This window comes from Palaemon carinicauda, chromosome 21 (genome assembly GCF_036898095.1).
Source record: "Palaemon carinicauda isolate YSFRI2023 chromosome 21, ASM3689809v2, whole genome shotgun sequence".
Classification (NCBI taxonomy): domain Eukaryota; kingdom Metazoa; phylum Arthropoda; class Malacostraca; order Decapoda; family Palaemonidae; genus Palaemon; species Palaemon carinicauda.
Window position 1 is genome coordinate 61662038 of NC_090745.1, and position 12161 is coordinate 61674198.

Below are 12161 nucleotides of genomic sequence, written 5' to 3' on the forward strand. Positions count from 1 at the left end.
TGGCCGGTGCACACTATCAGAGGCTTTTTCATAGTCCACAAATATCATTAGAAGGGAATTTCTATATTCTACGCATTGAAGTACATGTTTGAAAATTTTAATTTGGTCAGTGTAACTTCTACCTATTCTAAATCATGCTTGTTCATCTCTGAGCTTTTCATCAATCTTCCTTCCAGCCTCTTTGAAATTAGCATACCATATATTTTCATAACAACTATCCTAAGCGTTATGCCTCTGTGATTATTGCAATCAGTCAGGTCTGCTCCTAACTCCCATTCATCAGATTTTTGCCTCTCCATGCCACATTCTACAAAATAATCTTGTAATTAGTCTGGGAGTCACTTCATTTTAAGCTAATATCATCTCGGCAGTTATTCCATCGTATCCATGGGCTTTCCATCTCTTTAGTGTTTTAAGGATAGCTTTGATTTCAAACACACTGAATTCATTCATGGACACATGAACGTCTTCATTCGCTTCAGGCATATCAATAAAATTATTATCTTCATATCACTTATTCATAACCTCACTAAAGTGTTCCATCTAACATTGTCTTGCATCACCTTCTGTTGCTATAATAGAGCCATCTCTCTTTTTGAAGGTTATATGCTTCTTCTTTTCCCCAGTTGAGATTTCATTAATAATTCTATGAAAATATTTTACACCATAGCCACTTCCTGAACTCATAGCTTTGTCAGCTTCATCCGCTTTACTGTCTAAATATTCTATCCATTCACTCCTAGCTTATCTTTTGACCTCACTGTCAATATTAGAATACTTTGTCTCCTTTTTATAGTATCACAAGTATCATTTGATATCCATGTTTTTCTTCTTGTAACTGCGTGTCTCAAGACTTCACTGCCAACAGATATATGTTCCTAAAATCAAACCATTCTTCATTGATTATCTGTTCTTCGTCTCTTAAAGTTTCTAAGACTGCAAGTCAAGTCCTTCGTCCAATTGCAATTGTTTATCTGTGCTCTTCTTCTAAAAGCTTAGTTGTATCAAACCTTGGTATTTTAACCATCTTTCTGTTGGGTGCTTTCAGTTTCAATTTCAGTGTGGCAATGAGGAGCTGGTGATCACTACCAATATCGGCCCCTTTATAGCTTCTGACATTTCTCAGAGTCCTCCTTCCCTCTTTATTAATGACGATGTGATCTATCTGATTTTTGTAAATGCCACATGGTGAAGTCCATGTACACTTCTGAGTGTTCGTGTGTTGAAAAATAGTACTTCCAATGACAAGATTTTTACTGAACAGAAACTACAAAATGTGATCTATTTTCATTTTCAACTTTGCTAAGACACTCGACACCCAAGACATTCTCTATCCCTTGATTATTTCTTCCAAATTTAGCATTGAAGTCACCAATCACAATTTTCATATATTTCTCAGGGATTTCATCTATTACCCTCTGCATTTTCCAATATTGTTTATCTTTCCTTTCTTCTTGGGAATCATTTGTTGAGGCATAGAAAACTATAATACTCATATTGCACTACTTTGATTCAAACTTTGCCTGTAAAAATCTACTATTTACATGTCTCAACTCAGTTAATGCCTTTCCTGCTCTTGGTGTCATCATCATTCTTATCCCTTCGCTTCCAACTCCATCTAAAGCTTGTCGCACACTGAGCCCGAACGGAACAGCCCGATCAGAACCGAAACGTCCGATAGAAATCAAAAGCATGCATTCCTGCCTGACTGCGCACATTGAGACAGAACAGAACCGAACTGACGCGCCAGAACATAACGGAACCGACACAGTAATCTTTGAAAGATATTTTTTCTGAAGCGTCGGTGGCGTCTGACAGGCTATGCATGCGCAGAACAACTGCAGCGGTTGTTTTGGAGAGGGTTGCCGAGGAATTCGGAGGTTAGAGTGATAGCAACACATATTTTTCTGATGTCATAAATTTGACGAATGTATTTTAATAACAATGATGTAAACATATGATTTAATACAGAGATTTTTAGAGTGATTATTATTTATTATTATTGTTTATTGTTATTATTATTATTATTATTATTATTATTATTATTATTATTATTATTATTTATTTTCTTTTTTTTTGCTGATGTCAGAAATTTGACGAATGTACTTTAATAACAATGATGTGAACTTATGATTTAATACAAAGAATTTTGGAGTGATTATTGATTATTATTATTATAATTATTATTATTATTATTTCTTTCTTGAAAATATATAAATATCTGGCTTATGGATTCGATAAAAGATTGATATACAGAATATCTAATCATTGTAACATCAATTAAATAAAAACTCAGTTATCATTAAGGAGAACCTCCTTCGTTTATATAAAATTTTGCGTCGGTTCCGTTCTGTGGCTTCTGGCTCAGTGAGCGTGCTGGACATCGTTTTTGCTCTGTTCTGAGGCTTCGGTGTCTTAGGCGGCGGTTCCGTTCCGGCTCAGTGTGCTACAAGCTTAATCTTTGCCTTGGTCAAATGTGTCCTTACCAATCACATTACAACGTGTTTCCCTTAGGGCTAAGATATCTAAATGATATTCCATAAATTCACTCTTTACTTTCTGTAACTTCCCAATCTGATTCATGATTCTAACTTTCCAATTACCTATTATAAATTTTTATTTAGTGATAATAAACCGGGAGATTCTTAACACCCCGCTAGACACGGAACTGGGGCCCCTTCTCTCATATATATATATATACAGTATATATATATACATATATATATATATATATATATATATATATATATATATATATATATATATATATATATATATATATATATATATATATATACATATATATATATATATATATATATATATATATATATTATATGTATATATATATATATATATATATATATATATATATATATATATATATATATATATATATATATATATATATATATATATATATATATATATATATATGCAGTATATTTATTTATATATATATATATATATATATATATATATATATATATATATATATATATATACATATATAAATATGTATATAATATATATATATATATATATATATATATATATATATATATATATATATATATATATATATATATATATATATATATATATATATATATATATATATATATATGAGAGAACTTTCAGCCGATAGCTCTTTATGAATATCAGGCTGGATCTCTGATCTCCTCTGTACTGCTAGGATCTTTTATATCAATTTATCTCATTCCAGAATCTTCTAGTTCGTCCTTCTGTATGTGAGGCCATGGTCTAGCAGCATCAATGTAGCCAAGTTGGCAATATGGAAGTAAGATACAATCGTCGCTTGGCGAGGCAAGTCTCTCAGCTAACTCCGCCCACCTTTTCTCGTAACCTTGAAAAATATGATGCAATCCTTAGCATTTATCATATAGCATGACATGAAATGAAAATTTGATTCATTAAAATAACGTAAATTTACATATACGGAACACAATGAAAATACAACTAAATGAATGACAAAAGTCTCATGTAATTTACATACAATACTTAATCCTACACGAGTGGTACACACCTTACGAGCTAGCTATCTACTTCTTCCTAGAAAGTTCACATTTTTAGATGGGGTCGCCGTTGCAAATGAGCCGTTTCCATACTTTTCTGTTTTGCGCTTCTGCCTCATCAATTCCCTTCTCCTGTAAGTCTCCTCTCACACAGTCCCTCCATCTCTTTCATGGTCTCCCTCTTCTTCTTCTTCCTTGAACCTCCAACTCCATAATATGTCTCTAAATGTGGTGCTCCTCTCTCCTCATCTGGAGTCCATACCATCTCGACCTTCCTTCCTGCACTTTCTTTGATATTTCCACCACCTTTGTCGACCCCCTTATGTAGTCATTTTTTATCCGATCCTCTCTTGTAGCCCCACACATCCACCTAAGCATTCTCATTTCTGCCACATCCATCTTCTTCTCCTCTGTCTTCCTCATGCTTGCTGTTTCCGTTCCATACAGCATTGCTGTTCTTACCACCGTCTTATGAAATTTTTCTTTTAATCTTAGTGGTATTCTTATGTAAAAAAGAACTCCTGAGGCTGCTCTCCAGTAATTCCAGCCTGCCTGTACCCGATGTTCAACTTCATTTTCCATGCCTCCTCCAGCGTTAACAAAGGATCCAAAATACTTAAACTTATCAACTCTCTTTAACTGTTCTCCCCTAAGGTGAATAATTTCTATCTTCCTCACTGGTGGAACACATATTCTGTCTTAGATCTACTTATTCTCATTCTTCTGTCCTCTAGTACTTGCATCCATCTCTCCAATCTCATTTCCAGATCTTCCCTGCTCTCTGCGCACAGAACAATATCATCTGCATACCATATATTCCATGGTACTGCCTCCCTTACTTCTATTAAAACGACCATCACTATGTTAAAGATAAATGGGCTCAGAACCAACCCTTGGTGTAATCTTACTCTCACCTCAAAACCCTCTGTCTCCCCAGCACTGCTCCTCACTCTATTAAATATATTACAGTACATATCTTGTATCAGTTGAACGAACTTCTCTGGCATCCTCCTCTCCCTCAGACTCCTCAATACCTCTTGTCTTGGGACTCAGTCATAAGCATTTTCAAGTTCAATGAATAACACATGCAGGTCTCTCTGCTTTTCCCAGAGTTTCTCCATTAGTTGCCTCAGACAGAATACACCATCTGTTGTTCCCCTCTCCTTCATGAATCCCATTTGCTCTTTACCTATTTCTACCTCTTCTCTTAGTCTCGAATCTATCAATCTTTCCAGTATCTTCAAAGTGTTGGACATCAATTTAATACCTCTGTAATTCCCACACTCTTGGACATCACCTTTCCTTTTGAAGATTGGGATCAATATACTCCCACGCCACTCATTTGGTATCTTTTCCTGCTCAAAAATATTTATCATGAGATCGTACAGTATATCCACTCCGTCATCTAATGCTTTCCATGCCTCCACAGGAATCAGGTCTGGTCCAGTTGCCTTCCCAATTTTCTTCTTCTTCAGTGCATTTATTACATCTTGCCTAGAGAACCTTATTACCATGCCAATGTTCAACAGCCCATCCTCTCTTAATAATCTATCTTTTTCTTCAATTAATAGCTGTCCAAAATACTCTTTCCATCTCTTTATAATGTCTTCCTCCTTTCTAAGTACTAAACCATCTTGATCTTTTATTTGTTTGATGTGTGTAATATCTTTGGTGCTCTTATTTCTAGTCTTTGATAGCTTGATCATCTTGTTTAATCCTTCCTTTGTCCCCAGCTCATTATACACATCACCATATGCCTTTGCTTTAGCTTGGGCTACTACCTTCTTCACCACCTTTTTTTTTCTCTCTGAACCTCTCTCTGCCTTCCCTTGACTATGACTCTTCCCATCTCTTCTTTGCCTCCTTCTTATCTTTTACAACTTTCTCAATTTCTTCACTCCACCACCAACTCTCCTTTTCTTTCCATATGATACCAGTTGTCTCTCCTAGCAGCTCCTTTCCATACCTTCTCACTACTGCTGCATTTCGTGTTCACCATTCTTGAACATCTTTAATTCCTATATCAATATCCTCCGAAACCCTCCTCTTAAACTCTCTCACTTTATCTCCTTCCCTCACTAGTTTGTACCATTTAATTTTCCTTATCCCATTAGCTTTAGCTTTTCTTTCCCTTTTTAGACCTAAGCCTATACATAGCAGTCTGTGTTGGGGGCTATATGGTCACCTGGGATAACCTTGCAGTTCTTGACCTCCACTAGCTTAATCCTTTTATACAGGAAGTAGTCTATCTGGGAGCATCTTCCCCCACTCCTATGTGTTATTAGGTGTTCCTTTTCTTATTATATAATGTGTTTACTATTGCCATGTCAAATGACACAGCAAAATCCACTACACTCTCTCCTTTTGGGTTTCTATCCCCAATTCCATGGCCTTCTCCCCCCCCCCCTGCACCCGACCAATTGCCCCATTCTCACTTCCCACATGGCCATTCACATCTGCCTCCACTATGACCCTCTCATGTTCTTCCAGTTCTTGCATTACCACATCCATTTCTCTCTAGAAAATTCCCTTATCATCTTCTGTGCAACCAACTTGAGGTGTATTTGCACTCATAATATTCAGAATCTCTCCTCCACAACACATCTTCAATCTGATGATACGGTCAGTGTTTCTATGCACCTCTATCACCACATGACATACATCTCGTAAATACACAAATAGAATACGTGAATAAAATAATCTACTGACATTAAGACCAGCTTCGTAAGAAAAAAAAAAATTATTTATTTGGGCCTGAATCCATCAATTCAGCCAGAGGTAAATAATCTGAAACCCCGTTCTCTTTAATGGATATATGCATTTCATTAATACAATATGGTTGCAAACATAATGACCATCTAGTTAACCTCGATTATTATTCTTCATTTTATTAACTAACGTTTAAGGATTATGAGCTTAATAAACCATATCCACTTTGCTTATATCACCTACCTCATATCCGTCGTCTCCTTCTGTGGTTGGAATGGTTTGCCCCATATACACCTATGGAGATTCAGTCTCGTTTTTGTTTGAGTATGATTTCAATAAATTAAAATGTACCTTCCATTGGCTTTTCCCTCTTCCTAAGGTTTTGATAACGTAGGTGCAGTCACAGATCTTCTCTAAAATCTGGAATTGTCCTTGGAACCTGTTGATGAGAGGAAATATCCTTACCGGAAAGAAAACCAACACCCGTTGTCATACCTCAAACTGTCTGTCCTTACTTTTCATATCAAACCTTTTCTTCATTTTTCCTTGTCTCATTTTCAGGTTTTCGAGTGAAAATGTCCTTATCTAACCGATCCTTATCCTCAAATTTTTGACATATTCTCCATCCGTTTCCCCTCGGTCTTCCCATTTTTCTGATAACATTTTAATTGATCCTCTTACTTCTCATCCAAACCCCATTTCATTCGGGATATACCCCATGCTTTCTTGATAAGCATTGTGTACCTCTCATAACATTAAAGGTAGTCTGATATCCCATTAATTTTTAGCTTTGTTGCAGTACTTTAACATACTCTTTCGGGTTTGGTAAAATCTCTCTAATGCATCTTCGGTCTCCAGATGAAAAGCAGTAGACAGTTGTTGTTTGACTTCCAACAGTTTCACCACGTCCTGAAACAATTTTGTCGTAAAATTTGTTCGTCGGTCGCTCTGAACGATTTTTAGAATACCAAACTTGGTGAAAAAGTGTAATAACTTCTCCGTGATTATTTTGGCACTTATGTTCCTGACAAGTATGGCTTATGGGTATCTTGTCACTGGGCACATCAAAGTTAACATATACTCGTGGCCTTTCTTTGTTCTTGGCAACGCTCCCAGAATGTTGATCAATACCCTGCTGAACAGTTCTCCTCGTACTTCAATGGGATATAAGGAAGCCTTCTTATGCTTTCCAGCCACCTGACAAACGTGACATGAAGGGCAAAACTGGCTCACATCCTTATGCATGCCAGGCCGGAAAAAGTGTCTCATGACCTTCTCCATCGTCTTTCTTATTCCCATGTGACCCCCCTCATGTGCTATGGCGATCACCTGTCTTCTCAACGGTGTGGGAATCAGTATTTGATGGCATAAGCCCCATTTGCCATTCCCAGCAATATCAGCGGGTCTATGCTTCCACATAAGCAATCCCTCCTTGATGAAATAACAGGTGGAAGACTGTTGCACCTTCGTTTTATCCACCACACGGAACATTAATTCTCTTAACGTCGCAACCTTCCAATTCAATGCTATCTGCCTTTTTCAACTCACTTATTCTACTTCCAATGCTAAGTGTTCTATTTCATCCAAATCCATGGCTTCCTTGTCTTCCTGTTCATTCTTATGTCATTCCTCTTCTTCTGTGCTCTCTCAGGAGCTCTTCTCTTGTGTACTATCTTGGGAAATCTCTTCTTCTTTAAACAAATCTTACAAGCTCATCATTTCTTTGGTTTCTCAGTCTTCTTCCGCCGCCACTTTCTTCGTCATACTCCTAGCTAGGAAACTGATACGGGTAGTCCTAGTCGAGTTTAGTCCTAGGACTATACTTCAGTGGTATTTCCCTTACAATGAGACAAGGCACGAATGGCGCTCCATCAACCTCATTTCTCAGTAGGACTTCCACTCCTTTGACAGCCAATGATTCCTTTACCACAAAATCAAAATTACCTGTCACTAACTATCATGACAGTTTCAAATGCCAAATAGGAGTAACTTCCTCTCCTCTTATTCCCTTCAAAATAGCCGAATATTCTAACCGGGATCTTCTGGCTCCCATCCAGATCGGCTAACATACTTTCATAAAATATATGGTTTAAAGGCATCCACACTGTTTGGGGTTGTCTTGTTCGTCATGTAAACGTTTGCTAGTTTATTTTCCTCTTCAACCTTTCCCATTTGATTTTTCGTCTTCGAATTCTGTGGACTTGAATGACCCTTAACCAGTTGGGAGACTGCTTTTGGTGGGTTCGACCAATATTACTTACTGAATGACCTTATTTGCCACACGTATAAGAAACGATATTAATCATCTGCACGTCATACACAACACCTGGAGGAGAACGATTGGACAATTGTTGCTCTGGTACTATCGCATTATGCTTTTGAATAGTACTAGTGCTACTTCCGCTTTAACTATTGAACTTGTTCACATAGGTATTACGGAACTGGTTTCCATGGTTCGCCAAATACTTGACACTTGGTAGGAACAACGGTTGAAATTTCATACCCGAGGACGGTTTATGGCTAATAGTATAATCTTCACTCAGCGAAGTGGCTCTATCAAGTTTCTTCTCCTCTCTCTCTCTCTGAAATACATTTGAATATGTTTAGGAATTTCTCGTAAATATTGTTACAGCCCTATCAGTTCTTCTAAATCAGCTATCTTTCTCACCTTGGCAGCCTCTATCCATCTACTAAAACCTCGTCGTACCTGATGACCATAACCAAGGAAAGTCATATTCTCGTCCATCCTCAAACTTCGGAAACTTTCATTTTAATATTCAGTGGTCATCTGATACACTTAAAAAATGCTCTGCTTAATTTCTTGATACTCCTACCTCTGGTCCTGAGACAAGGCAAAATATGCACTGCGTCCTTTTCCAATAAAGACACTCTGCAATAACACAGGCCAATTGTTTTCTGACCATTCCATCGTCGGCGTGATCGTTTCAAAATAATCGAAGAACTCGTCGGGATCTTCTTCTATGAATTTCTGGATCAATCTCTGTGCATTCACTACATTATACACGGAATCATGCATAGCAGCGGTCACACCTGTGTGAGTTTACAACCTTGCATGAGCCTTCAATAGTTCTAATTCCCTTTTATGTCTTGCAACTTCTCTTGCTTTTTCTCTCTCCCTTTCTTCACGTCATGCCTCTCCTCTCTCTCTCTTTCTTCCTATCTTGCATTTTCTCTTGATTCCATTTACTTTGCATGTCTTGCTCCCTCTTTCTCATGTCTGGCAATTCCTCTTGCCTTTTCTCTCTCTCTTCCTTCTCACTCCTTCCTTTGTGCCATCATCTTCAATTTAATCAAATTCTCTTCCGCTACCATTCGTCTAATCTCAGCCTCTCCATTTGTTTCTGATTTCATTCTTAAAGTTTGTGGGTCATCTGAAACTTGATTCTCGAAGAATTCTGCTTCAGACTTCTACAAAACCTCACAAGGTGCAACAATATCTTCTTCTGGAAACTTTCCTGACTTTATCAACGCTTCAAAGGGTAGACGCTTGATTTGAGCTTTAATCATTCCACCAGTTGCATGGCCACCACATGCCATTAAAATAGTAAGCCACTGAGCTTTAGCTAAATCAGCTCCCAACAATTCCTGAACAAAAAATCATAACTCTTCAAAAGATATATACTAACAATACACAGAATCCTATCAACACTAAACTGGTCGAACCTTTAATTAAAAAACAGTCCTGTTACCACCAATATTCAAAACACACTCACTTGATCACGGGTCTGGGCACCAAATAACATTTATTACAACTAGGGAATTACATAAATTCCCGAGCTCACCTGCTTCATATGACATAATTTGATACACAATAGAGAACCTCCAAGCTCTGAGAATAATACACAACTCCCAGACAATAATATTTATGAACACTGAATATCTGAAGGTCTCTTTGCTTTATACTCTAAAGTAAACTGGGTGATTACTTGACTTTTAACAGGAACTAATCTTATATCAACACCTTAGTTCAGTTCTTAGCCAGGAGATACGAGCAAAGCACTGGAATACATACAGTAAATATATATATTCTATAAAAAAATTAACAGTTAGAAAAATTAACACCAAAAATAAATCACTTGGAATATTAAATCTGAACTAGACCTTAGACTAGGCCAAAATGATACTTCAAAAAAAATTATGCAATCACTTGTTTCACTAGAAATTAATTTATGAAAATATTTGCTTATGACAATTAATGAAAGAAGTTGATCATCTAAAACTGTAGAAAATAAATCAAATTCACACTTACATGTACATGACTATTACTCTAATGTCCTTAGGCTCACACAAGGTTACCGAACAGTTAAGCAAAAATAAATACACTTTACTATTTGACTTAATATCATAGGGCCAGTCACAAAAACCAATTAATTTTCATAATATACCTGTACTCACATGTACACGGCACTTCCTATAACTGGAAATGCAGAAATTCCAATATTTGAACAAGCACTATTCACATTTGAGAGAAAACACTATGCATGTTGAAGAGGAAACACTATGCATATTGGAGAGGAGACACGTAGTGGCTGGGTAGATACTGTTAAAAGGACTGTGATACAATTCCTCTTTCTAAGGGTCTTGTTGGATCTCTGGTTTCCTAAGCATAGATAAGCTCTTATATAAAAACTTAATCAATTCTAGAATCTTCCAGTTCGACCTGATGGAAGCGTGGGGGCCATGGTCTTACGGCGTCAAGGCTGCCAACTTGACAATATGGAAGTAGGGTATTATCGTCGCTTAGCGAGGTAACTTTCTCAGCTGATTCCACCCACTTCCCCTCGTAACATTAAGGAAAGGATAATTTTTAGTCTAGAATCTTAATACATTTTCCAGCCATGTGGAAACATGATGCAATCCTTAGTGTTTTCATACAGAATACCTTTTTAAAAGTACACATAAAATATTGTAACAAACCTATGTGAAATGAGAATTTAATTCTTCAAAATAACATAAATTTACATATACAGAACTCAATTAAAATATAACTAAATGAATATCAAAAGTTTTATGCAATAAACATGCATCACTTAATCCTAAGTGAGAGGGACGGTACCACTCTGGAGACTGATAGCGATACCCAATTTCTTTTTTTTAGGCCGATACCGATACCCAGTTTTTTCCTAGACCATACTGATACCCAAATTTTTCAAGACCAATACTGGTACCTATTTTTTTTTCCAGACCGTACTAATACCCAATTTTCTCAGGCAGATACTGTTGCTCAATTTTTTTCTGGACCGACACCGATACCCAATTTTCTATTCTCTCGACTGATACCGATAACCCATTTCCTCTAGACCGATAACAAAACCCAATTTTTTCTGGAATGATACCGATACCCCTTTTTTTCTGGACCAATACTGAGGCACAATATTTTTTCTAGACCAATACAGATACCTAATTTTTTCTAGACCGATAGCAACACCTAATTTTGTCTAGATTAATACGGTACCCAATATTTTCTGCACCGATACTGATACCTAAATTTTTTTTCTTGACCGATACCAATACCAAATTTCTTTTTTCAGGACCGATACCAAAACCTAATTCTTTCTGAACCAATACCGATACCCAATTTTTTTATGTACCGATAACGATACCCAATTTTCTTTTCTGGACCAATGCAGATAACCAAATTTTTTTTCGAGATCGATACTGATACCCAATTTTTTTGGGACCGATACCGATACCCAATTTTTCCTGGACCGGTAAAGCTAGCTAGCATTTTTTTTTTAAGACCGATACCGATACTTAATTTCTTTTTCTATGCTGATACAGATACCAATACCGATATTAGTCGATACTTCGATACTTATAATTGCTTTCTAATGATTGCAATAAGAGTATAATACTGATTTCATGGTTGACTTTTCAACCACATCAGTGTGTGCA

The 12161-nt window shown here is 36.6% G+C and overlaps 1 pseudogene; it reads right to left on the reverse strand.

Annotated features, from left to right (window-relative positions):
• Positions 1-3590: 3590 nt before the first annotated feature.
• Positions 3591-5050, reverse strand: LOC137614930 (uncharacterized; annotated as a pseudogene).
• Between the last annotated feature and the right edge of the window lie 7111 nt (positions 5051-12161).